The sequence below is a fragment of the Poecilia formosa genome, unplaced genomic scaffold (genome assembly GCF_000485575.1).
Source record: "Poecilia formosa unplaced genomic scaffold, Poecilia_formosa-5.1.2 Scaffold39, whole genome shotgun sequence".
Classification (NCBI taxonomy): domain Eukaryota; kingdom Metazoa; phylum Chordata; class Actinopteri; order Cyprinodontiformes; family Poeciliidae; genus Poecilia; species Poecilia formosa.
The window spans coordinates 21,292-31,531 of record NW_006799978.1 but is presented as its reverse complement, the minus strand read 5'-3'; positions in this window follow the sequence as shown (position 1 = coordinate 31,531).

Genomic DNA, 10,240 nt, shown 5'->3' with positions numbered 1-10,240 from the left:
AAATAAAAGATAAGCCTAGGAAAGCCGTAAAGACCAATAAACCCAAATGCATAATGTGCCTCTTAAAATGATTCATCCACGTGTTTGAACATAATAATATACAGTATTGACATTTAAAAGTTAACTTAAAGAATCTCTGACTGTGGTTCAGCTAAGTGATGGAGACAATTTCCTAGTACAGACCAGGACTCCTCAGGAGAGAGTCTGGAAAGGAGAAATCAATGATCAGTGGAGCGAAAGGATCGGTGATTTCTCTTTGAGTTAACCTGCAGGCTCATCAAATGCTCTGTGCAGGAACAGTTATTGTACCAGTGAGGGGGTGCGATTTGTTGGGCCGTGGGGTTGTCAAACAGAACGATACGGCGCCGTTCTGTGAGTTTTCGTACTTTTTAAAAGACGTTTTGTATTTGCAGCTCAACCAAAAACATTATTTAACTGGTCTCTTGTGCAGGATGTGAAACAAAAAATGGTGAAATGCATGACGAGGTTTATTTTCAACAGAAAACCAGCAGTGAAATTAGGAGTAAAATAAATCCTCTTTCTATTCTAATTCAGTGGTTCCTTATTTGTGTGGTGCAGATTCTTCAAATGTAATGCTGGGTGTGTGGAGACACAGCGGGGGATGGTACGGCCAGGAGTGAGTGCAACACATTCAGACAGCTGCTGGATATTGATCGGTTTAGAAATTATTAAATCCCCAAGAGTCAGGAAAAGCTGTCAGGCTGAATAATAAACATAAATAAGATCCATAATTATTACTGTGTTGAAACTGACGGCGAAAAGTGATTATTTTGAATCATTATTGTAAAAGAAAGGAAGTATTCGACAGAGACCACTTGTGGTTTTATTTTTTTTTTAGATTTTCAAAGGTTTTGATCCCAGTGGGCCAAATGATTTGTAGACTCTGTTTCTGTGCCTTCACCTCTAAGATACAATCTTCTTCCTCTCACACACTTTTTAAATTTTATGTTTTATTTCCACAACTAAATTCCTCAGATCATGAAACTCATTTTAATATCAGACAGATGTAAGATAATCTGAGTAAATGTCAGACGCTGTTTTCAGATGAGTATTATATATATATATTATATATTGAGGGACAAATCTACCCAACTCAACCTGGCTGAAGGAGGGTTTTGGTCTCTAAGACTAACAACGTGCCACTCAACCAACCTGGGTGTGAAAATGTGGATTAATTCCAGTAAGATGAGATATGTTTGGATTTTTTCCCCTCAATAAAACATCATTTTAAAACTGCTGTTACTTTTGTTTGATGATCTAAAACATTTATGTGTGACAAAAAAACAAAAATAGAAAAAACTGTAAGTTGGGAAGTACTTTTTTTTACAGTACTGTACATGATTGAATAAAAAACTCAACTGATGGATGAAAAATGACCTTGTATGCAAGTCTTTGTTCCACAGTTAGTCATAGTAGGTGGCCCAGTATTAATATTAGTGGAAGGTTCTCTCTCCAGACTGGAGACTGGTGCAAAAGGGACAACCATCCGAAACATGAAGAATGGTTTTCAGTTCAAAGCATATGTGCTTGAATGTCCCAGTCAAAGTTCAAACCTCGGTGCAATTGAGAATTTCTGGCTTGAAAGCTGATATTTACAGATGCTCAAATCACCATCCAGATTAACTAATTTTGCTAAGACGAATGTGCAAAAATGTCAGTTTCTAGATGTGCAAAGCTGGTAGAAATTCCCCAAACTCTGGTAGCTGTAGTTGAAGCAAAATATTCTTCTTCAAAATTTTGTGTTGGTCTACAACATGAAATCCCATTGCGGTTTATGGTTATTAGAGGTGTTAACACTTTAGACTTTCTCGATTGTTCAAATTGTAATTCATTTTTTGGTGTTGATTTAATTCTTCCAAGGCTTCCCAGTGTCACAGATTGTCTTTTTTTGGATTCATGGGGGACCTCAAGGCAGTTTCATCTGCTTAATGTTGATGATAACCTTCTGTCCTCTCTATTTTGATGATGTTAAGATGACATGTCGGCTCCTTTAACCCTGGGGAAATTGTTCTTACCTGGACATTGGATTCCTTTGTCTCTACCTGAAGCAGAGGAGGTCAAGTATGTTGGTGTGTCGGTGATGAACTCAGACAGGATGGAGCAGAAGGTTAATGGAAGGCTGGGGTCTTTCTCATGAATATGCTGCTCCAGTCTTTGAAAGAAGTGTGCGTGGCCAAAAAGCAGAGCTTTTAAATTACTGATCAGTCACATCCCAGATCGTCATGGATAAGCAGTTTAGATGAACTTCCTTTGGATAAGCTCTGTCATCCATGGGCAGATCTGAGCTGATCCTCTTACCAAATTAGGATACACAGAGACTCTTCTCTTTAGAGGCTTTGGTTAAACAGCAGAATAATGAACAGGATGGATAAACAACTTATAAATCAAATTCAATCATAATCATCAATTGAAGCAATTTTATGACAAATAAAAGCTCATGTATGGCATCAAGATCAACTTAAGAGGACAATTAAAACAAGTTTTGCCAAGAACCTGTCAACATGAAACCTTTTGCTCTTCATAATGTTGAGTGGCAGAGTTTATGTTATTGTGAGCAAATTTTGGAGTTATCTGTAGAGCCCTTGATAACAGCAACAATCAGTTTCAGTCCCAGATCCAAGTCTCCTCTCCCACTGAACCATCTGCTCTCTGACATTGCAGCACTTGATTGTGTGTTCAGCAAACTAATCCGCTGATTTTCTGAGTGAGTCTTTCAGATGTTGTGGTGCACTTCACGGTGCTGTCTGATTGCAAACTGATTACAGGCTCAGTTTTTCTCACTCTTTTTGTTTATTAGTATTCCGGAGATTAGAGGCCATCACCATGTGCATCCAGTCCTCTCATTTCAGCTCCTCATCCGTGAAATAAAACTTATTAAAAGACTGATCGCTGCATACAAATTGTGTGCTTTTTGATGACAAATGGGGTGAAGCTATTAGAGATAAGTTCAGATTTATCCACATGAAGAAGTTGCCGCTGAAAATAATTAGGTGGCAAAATATGTATGAGCTCCAGATAAATAGAATTTAACAGACTGCTTAAAACGTATGGTGTTCCTTTCCTTTCTCTCTGTAGCTGCTGAACCATGCAGGAAAGCTGACAGACTTCCAGTGACAGAAAAGTCACCAAAAGAGATGAATAAGTAGAGGTTAAACATGCTAATATTGACCAATGCCGTAAAGAAACACTGGAAGTAAAGCAACACCACTGCAATGATAAATGATGCATGATTTTATGTTGTCAGTATTAAGGCTCCCTCATACTCGGGTGTACTGTGCACTTTCTGTGAGACTGCGTTCACTGACCATGGATGGTAGATATGTCATAGTCAATGGTCCTGATACATTCACGAGACAAAGTCCTTAATTTCCCACAATCCAAACGGATTGTGGGAAATCCGTTTGGATTCCATAACTAAGATCACTTAGTTATGGAAGTGATCTTTTAATTGTTCAGAGAAGCCAAATACTTTGAGGTCAGAGAAGAACCAAAACTACGGTGCTAGGAGTCAACTCGACTTACCCAAAGACCACTGTCCACACAGTCAAGCATAGAGGTGGAAGCTTTATGCCTTGGGCCTGTTTTTGTGAAAAAAGGGCAGAGGTCAAATTCACCTCAATGCTACAAAATGCTGGATGAGGATCTTATTTGATGGGTTTTCCATGTATTCATTTATTGAGCATCCTCATTTCTAATCTCCTACTTACAAACTCTCACTGGCATCAAAGGTTAGGGGTTTATTGTCTGTCTGTTAATATTCTCTGCTGGTGACTGATGCACCCAAACCTCTGCTGCGTGTTGCTAACACTTGTAAAGGAGTCGTCCTCGTCAAAACGGCCTGCTTGGACCACAGAATGGTTGGACTTGTTTCCATGGGACACGGTTTTAAATTTAGCTCAGACTGTCTCAGGATTATGTTTTCCTTCTGTCATTGTTTGTTGAAAACAGCACAAAACTGGTTGATTAACATGCCACTGCTCTTTTAAACGTATTGTCATATAACAGGAAATGGACACAAATGCTTGAGGCCATCAGTGCAGAAGCACACAGACGGGCCCATTGTGTTCTGTAATGACTTGATGTGCCACAGCGACGCCATCTGAATGTCATTGTCTCAAAGGATACTGGGCAACCTACGCATCTCTGACCTACATCTCCCCTTTCATGCCAGGAAGATGCACAACAGTGAAGGTGCATTGAATAATGTAGGAACGCATTGTTTGAAAGGCATGGCGCTGCTGGAAAGGTCACAGAGGTGAACAAAACAACAAGTGAGTGGTTCAGGTCCGGTGGGTTTTGTGAAGGTAAGAAAAAAAATGACGGTGGCTGATATTCAGTTAGTTATGGAACGATGAATGAATCACCAAATGTAGAGACGGTTTTCCTGAAATTTCTGTTGCATTCTAGGGCATATTTCCCTCTACCCATTGTCCAGTTTTGACATTTCATTGACCCATGTCTCATTAAGAATTCACCGTCTTTCACCATTCTTCCTCCCTCCGCGGAGGCTGAGCACTAAATTGCCGCAGGGGCGTTGAAGAGTCGGCGTGTCTTAATGGGGGACATGAGTGGGTGGTCTGCACTCTGAGAGCCTTCTGCAGCCGCTTACCTTCCTATAATGACTCACTCAGCTCAACGCCGTCTTTCTTCTGCTCTTTGGTGGGTTTTTAGGCCCGGAAGTGAACAATGCTGAAGAAAAAGGCAAAAATTGGGCTTTTAGTTTTCTTGCTACTTCTGCATTAAATATGAACTAATATTATTTTGTCAATGTTCTCATAGCTGCATGTAGGTGATTTTTAAATGAAGATAGAAATGACGTTTCAATGTTCATAATGAAAGCTTCTCAGTTGAGATAAACATTTTGATGTGAACATTTAAATACAATTCTAAAAATTAGTTCTTAAATCTTTTCTGAGTTTAAGGAAACACAAGAAAACAAGTGTAGAAATGTTGTAATCTTGATTTTGTAGCTTGCAATTGTTTTGTGCCAGACTCTTTAGGTGTTTCTCAATTTTTAAAACTGTTTTTTTGTATTGCTTCGGCACTGGTTCACTTAGAAATCACAATAAAATCCATGGACTTAATTATTTTTTAAATATTTACATTTTGTTTATTAACAATATTTTTAGACCTGCTTAGAGCTTTTGTGTTAAAAAAAATTCAAGCACCAAAACCTAGATCTAAATTAACAGTAACGTGGTTGAAAAACATTCAGGTAAGAGAACTTTTCAGGGAAATATGGCAACATACAGCCAAAGAAACCGCATCATTCACTAAACCTCGCTGGTGGAAGAGGCAATAGAGCTTGAGAAGCTCAGTGGTTATGGTCAGACTGAGGAAAACCTTTGTGGTTGGTCGAAAATCCAAGCTGATTTAAGACAGATGGAAATCTAAAGCACTGCAGAACTCAAATGCTCTGTTAAGATCAGTGGTCATGATTCAACACTTAGAAAGAGACTGGACAAAAATATAGAGAGTTCTGAGGTTATAAAAATAAAAGGAATCAAATTTACTGACAAATATCTTGATGATTGACAGGACTTTGGAAAAATATGTAGTTGACTGACAAGACAAACCTTTTGGAAGGTTTATGTCTCGTTACATCTGATGTAAAACTTACAGCATATCAGAAAAAAGTCCTAACACGAGTCAAACATGGTTTTGAGAGTGTAATGATCTGGTCCTGCTTTGCTTGTTTAGAACAGAAACGCCAATTAATAATAATTGCTGGAACCATAAATTATTTTCTTTAGCAGAAAATCCTGAAGGAGAATGTCCTGGTATGAATTCATTACTTTAATCTCATATTCATTTAGGCTATGGAGCAGGACAATAGTTCAGAGCACATCAGCAACTTCACTTCTAAAAGGAATAAGAAGCAAAACAGAATGAAGGCTTTACAGCAGCCTAGTCAAAGTATGCATGCAAATCTGGGAATCTGAAAAACATGCGGTGGCATGACCTTAAGCAATCATTTCCTTCTGAAAACCAATCTAGCTGATTTAAATAATTCTGCAAAGACAAGTGGGTCTTAATTTCTCTGCAGCAATGTAAAAAACTTATTGTTGGCACAACCAGTTATTACATTTAGGGGGTAATTACTTTTCACATAGAGAAATAAAATTTGGATTTCAAAACCGTTTTTTTTTTTTGTATTGTATGATAAAACATACTTTATCTGAAACTGTTGAAAGAGAAGGAATGAGTAAGGAGGCAAATACATTTTCTCTGGACTGCAGCATATTTGTTAATTAAAGTGGCAATAATTGTGAATCACCTGTCAGAGAGCCTGTGTTTTACTTAATACGTAACACATCCCTGTTGTCCTGTGTCAATGTGCTAAACACTGTTTACTTCCACAAATAGCAACAGGCTCATTTCAGGCTAACATGCAATTATACAGCGAATTGGTTGGATAAGCTGGTTGTTTGCTGCACTCCACGGGGTTTGGTGAGTCTGCACAGAGAAGTCGTCTTTATACAAAAGTTTGGTTTTAGTTTTAAAAGCTGCTTTTGAGGCAAACAAAGTCTTGTTTATCACAGCAGAAATCTATAAATTTCTCCTAATTCTGTATCATATTAATACGGTTTTGAGGTTATTTCTCTTCATTTAAATTTAGAATGACAAATGGTTAATTTGAAAGAAAAGATAGGTTTTAATTATTTAAATGATTAAATTACCATTTTCTAAGGGCGATTTTTAAAGCATGTGTTAAAACGTGTGGTAAAACGGGAAATGCTGGCAATAATTTTAGCTTAAGGTTCCTTCCTAAAGCTTTTAGTTTTGTCTGTTTATGAGAAAAAATAATTAATGTTTCTATTAACTTCCAATGCAAGTTTAATTATTTATAAGCTTTTAATTTGTAGTGTTTTTAATTTTTTAATTTTTAGGAAAATCTGAGACTTTCACCCATTTTGGAAACTTTCCCTCTCCTCCCACTCCAGACCTCTTTTGGTGAAGATCAACGACACAAACATGTTGGAAATGAAGGGCAGGCTCTTTCTGTAGTTCCATTTATATGTTAATCTGTCGGTGGACCTTGGCTTGGATTTGAATGATTCCAGCATAAGGTTTGGTGATGTATTCTGCTCGACATTTCCTGACAGCGCTTGAAAAGCCTATACATCCTCATGGTGTCAAAGCAATCTATCATTTGCGTGGTTTGGCTCCACGTCGGGCCTCTTGAATCCATAACTGTTCCATTTAGTTCAAAGTCTAGTGAAATGTCGGTCGAATGTAGAGCAGAAAGGCAAGCTGAGGTTACCTTTCATCATAAATCTAGAAGACAAAGTAGGAATTTGACTTTGTATGACCGACTCTGCTTTCCTTCCATGACTGTTTGCAAACTTATGGTGGCAAACGTTCGAAGGAGAAAAAATCGAGGCTTTTCAAACATGAATGATGAACCTTCACAGCTGTTAAAAGTAATAGGGAGAGCTGAGTGATGGATTGAAGCTGGAGTCTTTGTTTTTACAATGTTGCATAAATAGAAAAAGATTTTGTTAGACAGCATCTGTTCATTCTGATAAAAGGCTTGATGTAAACTTACGATGATGCATCTTGAAGTTTTTCAAAATTATCCACCTTACTTGGAACCATTTCAATTCAAAAATATTTTATTAATCCCAGAGATAAATTAATTATTACTTATACAATTTTCTTCTAAGACTTGTTATAGAAGCTGATGGCTGTGGGGAGGAAGGATCTCCGGTATGTATTACAGTGTTTCTGAAGAAGCTTGTAAATGAAGACACTCTTTTGTTTTATGAAGTTTTTATGTAAAATTGCTGACAGACTAGTTTTTATGTAAAATTCTTCTTTGCATCATCATCTTCTGCAGTCATCCCCAGAACAGAACTGAGTTTTTTATCAGGTTGGTGAGGCTTTTTAGTTCCTGGGTCTGATGTTGCTGCCCCAACAGATGATGGCAGAGGAGATTACGTCTGCCATCAACAGACTTCTAGAAAATCTGAAGAATCTTCCTGCAAACATGGAAGGACTTAAACTTCCTCAAAAAGTTCAGTCTGCTCTGTGCTTTCTTATAGACGGCTTCACAGTTTAGTCTCCAGTTCAGTCTGTTTTCAAGATGAACACCACCGAGGTATTTATAGTTCTCCACCACCTCCACTTCTCCTTTGTTTTGTTCACATTTAAAATGAGATGATTGTTTCCATATCACACCATAAAGCGGTCCACCAGCTCAATATACTCCGATATTTGTCTCTCTCTGCTCCAGCCGATGACTATAGAGGCTTCTGAGTATTTCTGCATATGACATGAGTCTGTTTTGTACTTCAAGTCTGAGGTGTACAGAGTGAAAAGGAAATGGTGAGAGTACCAGCCCCTGTGGTGCTCCTGTGCTGCAGACCACCTTGTTAGATACACAAACCATCTGTCTCTCAAACTGTGATCTGTTTGTCAAGTAGTCTTGGGTCCAGGTCTCCACCTGTGTCTTGTGGAGTTTCTGGCAAAGAGAATCAGGCTGAATTGTGTTAAATGCACTGGAGAATCAAACAATGTAATCCTGACAATGCTGCCTGCTTTGTCCAGATTACATTGGGTTTGTTGAAGCACAACTTCAGTGTATTATATCACAGACTAACACAAACAATTTGTGGTATTTAATGGCAGTCATTTGTTTTAGTTTGATGCCCTTGAGGAACTGCCATGTTCCCAAATGAGGTCAGACTCTTTGGTGCTCGGCGGGTTGAATCAGAAGTACGTGTATCCTGGGTGTAACGGGCAGACAGAGGAACAGCAAACAAACCTTCAGAGTCTGCATGGCAGAGCCAGTGGGGCTGAAGAAACTGTGTAAAAACCGTGTGTGCAGGGCGGTTCCTCTTTGTGCCTTTCACATTTAGAGCCGTCCTTATTTCAAATGTCATGCACTGATTGTGCTGAATGGAAGTTACTTTCAAGGTCTTGTGTCACACACAAAAGCGTGGCCTTTGGCATTAGGTTTAAGTCCCAGAGCAGGAGCCCTGCAGACACCCTTACTATTGCTGCAGCAGCTGTGCAGCAGCTTAGTGTCATACAAATTCATCTCCAGAGCAACAAACATGTTTTTGTTTCATGGATCAAAATCATACAGCAGATGTTGAGCATTTGCATAACCATCCCATTTAAGAAATCCCAAAATGGAAACACTTGGAAACACTGCCAACCTTTCATCTTGAAATTTCTCTATTCATATTCTGTTTTTCTGCCTTCATCACATGACCCTTTCATTTGGGAAACACACAAATGAAAGGGTAATAAAATTTAGTTATTGAGATATCAAGATAACTGGTGCCCTAGAAAGCTCTATGGTAAAAGAAAGCAGGAAAAAAGGGTTGAATTCGACTTTGCTAAAGCAAATTTGTCAATTTGAGCAGAAAATATGAAATTAACAATGAACAAAATAACAGACAGCACCTGTGTACAGTTTTTCAAGAGTAAATGGAACTTCTTGCCTGGATTTTATTTCGCTTAGAAAGGGTTTTAAAGAATGTATTTTTCTCCTGCATTAATAATTTTGTCTTGATCTGTAGCATAACATTTTAATTAAAATACATCACAATTTGACATTGTAACATTTGTCATGTGACAAATATAAAAACGTAAGGAATTATACTATTGGAGTCACTTTGAGTCCATCTACAGTAAACATGTTGTTTTGTCACAAAAGGTCATGCAAAGCTAATGTTTCACAAATGGTGGTCGGAAAAATATTGATATAAAACAGCAGCGATTATTTGTAGAAATAAATAGCTTGCTTCTGCAGATAATTATTGTTGCTAAATCCGTGCACAGGTAAATCTGGAGAGAGATGGTTTATTTAACCATAGCATCAGATAACTCTGACTGTCATATTACACATCAAAACCAAAAATTATAGTAAAATAAAACATGTTACTTGTTAAAAATGGCACTTTTGTTTGAGTCAATGTTCTTACTGTTGTGAGGGTGTAGCAGATATTTAATGTCTTATTGAGGTGACTGCAGTCTGCCAAGCAAGAAATACATCAGTTTCTTAGGTTTGTGGAAAAATCTATAAAAATGCAGAATAAATTCCTTTTTGCAGCATAAATTTGATCTTTGAAGACTTCTTAAAGTAATATTAAAATCTATTTCTCTCTCATTCTCGTGGCTCAATATCGTGTCTCGTCTTGTGAGCTTTATGTGTCGTTACACCCCTACTCTGGTGTGTTATTGTCTATCAGCTTTGATTTGTTCCCTC